Source organism: Hyposmocoma kahamanoa, unplaced genomic scaffold (assembly GCF_003589595.1).
Source record: "Hyposmocoma kahamanoa isolate Upper Pololo Valley unplaced genomic scaffold, ASM358959v1 62, whole genome shotgun sequence".
NCBI lineage: Eukaryota > Metazoa > Arthropoda > Insecta > Lepidoptera > Cosmopterigidae > Hyposmocoma > Hyposmocoma kahamanoa.
This window is the reverse complement of record NW_020653850.1, coordinates 11,671,627-11,677,626: the sequence shown is the minus strand read 5'-3', so window position 1 is coordinate 11,677,626 and position 6,000 is coordinate 11,671,627. Positions and strand designations below refer to the sequence as shown.

Genomic DNA, 6,000 nt, shown 5'->3' with positions numbered 1-6,000 from the left:
TATATAGATACCTACACATATTAATGTGTAGGTATCTATATATAATAGAGGTTAAAGTGTAAAATTGTCACACTAAGGAGAATTGAAGCAAAAAAGTGTTATTGAAAATAACTTTATTTCATCTAAATATGTTATAATATAATCGACGCTGTCAATACTTCTATTATCCAGATGGATGCTCATTTATTCGTTTACGGTAGAATAGTGGGGAAAGAGAATTCACAAAGTTCCTTTGGAGAGTAACTCCGTAAGGTGGGGATGGGAAAGTAGAAGCCCGTTTACTTCGCTTGCGCCGCGAATGACGCAGTCTGACTCTTTGGAGGCGTCACGAGCGGCGCGAGCGGCGCTTGGCGCCCCCTAAGGCCCTACGCCTCTGTGCAGTGCACCACACACCCTCTGCCATACGTAACCAGCCGGCACTGGAGCAACTGTCATGCTCGTTCCAGATCTAAAAGACACGGTCTAAAATTCCTTCATTTCTGTATCGATTTATGTGTTCAAGTTTCAACGTGGGTTACGTGGGACATTGGCAATTTGTGTGGTGAACTTATTTTTCATAAATTTTGCGCAAAAGGGTCAATATCGTGGATACAGTTAACACATTGATAGTTCGCGACGGACCGGCGGGGCATCAACAAAATTTCGTAACTCATCATTATTCACCTTAAGTTCTGGTCGTCCACGAACTACATTTTGTCGGGTTAAAAATTCCACTCCGGAATCAGGCAAATCAAAAATGCACTTTGCTTCTACACAACGAGTATTTCGAGCCGTTTGCAATGCATTAGTATCACGTTATCAAAGCTCATACAAAATAATTAATCTGAGCGAAAACATCGAATATTGTTCTCAAATCAGACGAATTTTGCTATACGAAAATAATTACTGTGTAGTAATAATAAATTAAGCTAGCCATTAAGTATCTATATTAAAAGCAAAGCAAAGCAAAATAATACGATATCACATATGACCTGCACGATTATGTAGGTAGGTATTTAAATTTAATGAATACTGTTTCCAAAACACCAGACAAAGTAAACATTAAGATTACGTACTTTAAACTTATTTATAGTATCTCAGTGCTAATGTCTGAAGTCAGGGTGAAGTGTGGACCAACTAAAAAAATGGGTCAACATAACTTGTTTGTGTCCACAACTCCTCGACGAATTCATATGAACTAGACCGTTCGAACAAACAAAGTGCCTTCGTCAACACTTTTGTCCTTTTGTTGCATTATGGTTTACATTTTGTCCTTGCAATGTTTGAGTTTCACTTGTTTTGTGTCGTTATGGAATTTCTTAAAAAGATTCTCCACTACTCTACTTTTGGTGTTAACTACAGTACACTCGGTATCGAAAGCCTCTGATAATTAATTATATAATTAATTCTTTATATCTTTACTCCAGAAAAGTTAAACAAACTATACTGATTATATAAACCTTCTAAAAATGTACATTTCGACTGATTTTTTAAAAGATTTTATTATTTAAATCAGGTGTTTGAACCAGATATTTAATCAAACTATTTTTCCGGATTTAAATCGCGTATATTTGTTTTTTTTTCAAACAAACCAACCTTTCGGGCCCTTTACAGGTTCCATGGTCAAGGTTGACTGAGGTGGTAAAGTTATCAACCAGTTATGTCTAATATTAAATGCAAACTACCTTATTTTTTCACTATAGTTACAAAAGTTATTAATTAAAATACCTTATTTTTAAATTAAAAATAGTTTCATTTCCTATGTGTAACAATGGCAAAAACCTAAGAACTCGACAGATATTTAATTTTTACTAAAAGCTTTACCTATCTACAAAACCTTAACATGATTTGAAATTTAAATATTATTCTAATTTACTTGTTCAAATGCCATGGCAGGGACTGGTATTAAAGAACTCTTAAATAAATAATACTTTAGTGAACAAAAACCAGAACCATGAGAAAGTCAACAAATCTGTGTTATCTATCAAAAATGAGCACAAAAAGTGACATAAAATGACATGCTCCCGCCAAACTTCGACAGTTAACTACTGTTTAATGTCAAAATTATCAGTTCTAACCAATTTACGCCCCCAACGCAGACGCTGCGCGAGCGCAAAAAAGGTTAAGTGGCAAGTCGGGTACGCACCCCACCAATTCCGAGTCAATATACAAACCCAAGACCTCAAAATGCTCAATTAACTTGTTTTCATTATTCATTATTTTGGCATAATATTATGGGGCTTTTGTTAAAAGCAATAGAAAACAAATTACGGTAAACTTTTACATTTAAATAACGGCTATACTTAATAAATGTCACGTTGACGTGTGGGGGAGAGAATGCAAATCATCGAAAACAATGAATGTGTTAATTTACGATTGACCAGTACTTTTCAACATAATTGATCGATTTTTAGAATTAAGTAAAGCTCTGTAAAAATTTTCTTGTTACTCTTATTTAGAGAAAGAAGAAAGGCAGAGAGGTTTGCGAAAGCCGAGTGCAGCAAATTAGAAAAACAAATGCAGAGTTCTCTGTATAATGTTAATGAATCTTGGCCTGTAGAGCTAGTACGACAGTGCGCGATATACGCGAGCGCGACATAAAGCGCGAGATAGGTACTACTATTCTTGCATAAAAATCTCGCGCTTTATGTCGCTCGTCAGTTTTTAGTGTTTTTCTAATATGGGTACTTCCCAGTGCCGGCTGGGTATTTCCCAGAGTAAGAGAGCAAAAGCTAATACGACATAAAAAAACTGTCTTGTTTTTTTTTTGTGAAAACAATTTTGACACAGCCAATTTTTTCGCCAAGCGTGAGTTGTCCATAAAAATTAATGAAATCAATAAATTTTTTTAGTGTTGATCGAATCAGTTTCATGAAGGGATAATTTCATTATACATATGTGATGAAAAATCGGGACCACAGAAGTTAATTAAATTTCATAAAATATTTTTTCATACAAAATGAATAAAGTTCACTATTTTTTTATAAATGCTTAGACAGAGTTTCTTATAAGGATGACTTCATTGTACTGGAAGAAAAAATTGGGACAGTACAAGTTGGTCAAATTTAATAATAAAAAAAATTTCATACAAAATTTATAATATAACATTTTGGAACAATAACAATCTTGGAATCCTTCGCCTGCTTAGATTTCAATACAATCACTCGTGTCAAACAACAACTTTGCAGCCTAGCATAACAAATAACCATTGTCAATTTTATTAATTTTGTAGGAAAAACATTTTATGAAATTTGACCAACTTCTGCTGTCTCGATTCTTTTCGTCCCATACAATGATTAATTCATAAAAGGGAGTCGATCCGTACTAAACAAATTTTGATCAATTTCATTCATTTTTATGAACAACTCACGCTTGACGAAAAAATTGAATTCAGAAATAATCTTTATGGTTTATAAGATAGTTCCCATGTATCTTCTATGGTTTCGGATTTCCCCATACTGTGCCATTCAAAAAAACACTCTATATTCACTCGTATACCATAAGTTACTGCATTTATTCATATACCTATGGTTACTGCTAACATCACTCATCACATCGAAAAAGTACTGTAGTACACAAAATGCACTCTGTGAGCCCTGCATCCAACGCAACGTATCGAGGTATATTTTGTTTACTTTCACACTGGTTCCTGTTAACCACGCTTGTTAACAGCTCATTTATTTGATGCTCGGTGTAACGCCCATTGGTAGTTAAGTTTTCTTGGTATTCCAGTTTTGATATATCCATACTTATTTGTATGACAACCTGTCTTATCAATGTTAACTTCCATAGAATTTGTACTGTACTGTATGACAAATTGTCACTCAAAGTCATATCGTCTTTATGTCATAGGTAATACTTGAAATCGCCATAAATTAAACTCTACTGCTCATTCGCAAGGCAGATTCCCCTGAGAAGAATGAACAAGGAACTCTAAGGGTTGTTCTTTCTAAATACATGTTATATTTATCATTTACAATATTTATTTCAAACATCTTAGACCGAGAATATCACAATTATATGAGAATATTACATATAATAAACGGGTCTCTATCACGTTATTTTGTCATCCAAGTACGCAGAAGCTGTATAAATAACATTTAGAATTAAGTTTTGTTTCACTACAGTTTTAAACCTCGTATAAATTAATCTCCTCTCAATAAATTACTATTATATATTTAAAGTAGCAGAAGAGCTCCTCGTCGAGGGAAGTATTGCCACCTTACCTATTTCTGCCGCCAAGCAGTAATGTCAGCATTATTGTGTTCCGGTTTTGAAGGGTAAAGGTGCTGATAAAATTACAGACACATGGGACTAGTCAACTTAATGTCTCTGGGTGAAGGGTGCAGCGGCAGAGCCCCTTAGATGTTTGCGATTTGAGCTCTGTATGGCACTACAACTGTTATGGACAGATGTGTAGCTTACCATCAGGCGCACGACTTGTTCGTCCCGTCACTTGTTATTAAATAAAACAAAAGAACTTTACTTTTACTCTTCTGCTAACATGTGCCACTCGCATTACATACGATAAAATGACACATCCGTTGGTCTTTGTACTTATGATTGCAGTATATAGTTGGTGGTCATCCACCACCGTGTCGTTTCTATGGTATATAAGCATGGCATGAGGCAGGGGTCGCGTGAGACTCGTCGCCGGATGGACGCAGGAAGGAAGCTTCTAGTTGCCAGCATGCTCCCCTCGGATCTATTTTAGAGTTCATTCGTTTTATAGACCGTAATGTTGAATAAAAGTTGCATGCGCACTTCGTGTACAGTGTGTATAGATGAGGTATCCGGTGCGGCTTTGAACGCTGAAAAACGACACACGGAACCGTCAACGAGTTTAAAATAAAAGTAATTGGATCACTCTGTTGCACAGCCAGAGCCGAGAGCACTTAGGTTGTGTAGAGTACGCATAATATCAGTTTCGGCATCTTGTATTGCATATTTTTAGTCGAGTCTATTTATGGTTTTGCAACGTAAAATAAATCACATGTAATGCCTTGCACAAGTTAAAATAGTTACCAATTTATTACGGAGAATAAAAATACTTATATCAAATGAAGCATATTAAAAATTCCAATAGTGGTTACGCCCATGACCGTGTAAATGTAGAGGAATTCAGTCCCCCTGCGCGCTTCGCTTCTCTGCGTTCGGAAATGAACAATCACGTAACGGAAGTAGAACGGTATGGATAGATTCATATTTTATGTGTGAAAATTCAAAAATCCTGTTTGACTGTATAATTGGGTTAATATGGTGTTATTACTGCAGGTATGCTTTACATATAAAATACAATCGTGGATAACGAAAAATAATCGGAAATTTCATAAGGATACAACAATATCGGCCCAGATTTGTATAACTTTATTTGAATTATACAGTATCAAACTTGACACAACTCATTGTCGGGCATTCCTCATCTCTTTGTAAAGAAAAAATTATAATTACACCACGTTAGTATACTTAATCTAAATATGTACTGTGGGAATTCTAATGATCGTTGTTAAGTTATTTAAATTTATTCGCGTGATCAGTAGAGCAAAACAGTCAAAACAACGATTTTTATATCGTTAACGAATGGAATGAGAACGGGCATTGGCATCAGGTGCACTCATGAATATTTTGAATGGCCACATACTGTTTAACGCCGACCTTTGCGCCGTTACAGATTGAAGGGTCAAATTAAGTCGGACGTAGATAGAGGAAATAAAGTAAGACTTACTGGAATTCACAAAAAGTTTTTCTTTTCATGTCATAGGCAGTTTTGATAACTGAATAGAGAAGGCTTAGTATACATCATTAATTAAACAAAACAATTGATGTCACGAAGTGTGTTATGTTAAATTATATAAATCTAAAATATGTCTAAAATTGCAATTGAAGTTTGAAATCCTAAATGCACTGAGCTTTTAAAAATCTTTGCTATTTTTTTTCTTTTTAACATTGCACTCATTCTTTCAAGCTCTTATGAAAGAATACCATATGAACTGTCTGTCACACGAGAACTTTCTCCAATGA

General features: G+C 35.0%; 1 protein-coding gene across 3 annotated transcripts in view; it reads left to right on the top strand.

Moving 5' to 3' along the window:
* Window positions 1-6,000, top strand: part of LOC113229521 (proto-oncogene tyrosine-protein kinase ROS) — a 35,537-nt gene that overhangs the window by 8,068 nt on the left and 21,469 nt on the right. The gene's annotated exons all lie outside the window — the stretch shown is intronic.